The sequence below is a fragment of the Octopus sinensis genome, unplaced genomic scaffold (genome assembly GCF_006345805.1).
Source record: "Octopus sinensis unplaced genomic scaffold, ASM634580v1 Contig15003, whole genome shotgun sequence".
In the NCBI taxonomy this organism is placed as follows: domain Eukaryota; kingdom Metazoa; phylum Mollusca; class Cephalopoda; order Octopoda; family Octopodidae; genus Octopus; species Octopus sinensis.
The window spans coordinates 29,493-30,000 of record NW_021833461.1 but is presented as its reverse complement, the minus strand read 5'-3'; positions in this window follow the sequence as shown (position 1 = coordinate 30,000).

The following is a 508-nucleotide window of genomic DNA, read 5'->3' as shown; positions in this document are numbered from 1 at the left end:
TCCAACTTTCACCCCTCCCTACAATTCACCTCAACCATCTCCAACACCTCTGTCAACTTCCTTGACATCTCTCTCCGAATCGACCACCCCTCCCACTCTCTCACCACCACCGCCTTCTTTAAACCCACGGATTCCCACCTCTATCCCAACTTCTCCTCCTCCCACCCCTTCCACACCAAACGAGCCATCCCCTACTCCCAGTTCCTCCGCCACCGACGCTTGTGCAGCCGCGACCAGGTTTTCGAGACCCAATCTCAATACCTGGCCCGCCTGTTAAGACTCCGAGGTTACCCACCTATACTCATCTCAAATGCCTTCGCCCGCGCCCGTCGCATCGACCGCACCACCTTCCTCTCACCCCCCCAACCGCACACCCTTCCCCCTCCTTTTCCGTCGCCTCCAGCTCGATCCCACAACCCGCCCCATTTTCCCCAACCCACCCCTGTCCTCCTTCAAACGAGCCCAGAATCTACGCGACCTCCTGGTCCACAGCACCCTCTCTCCTTCC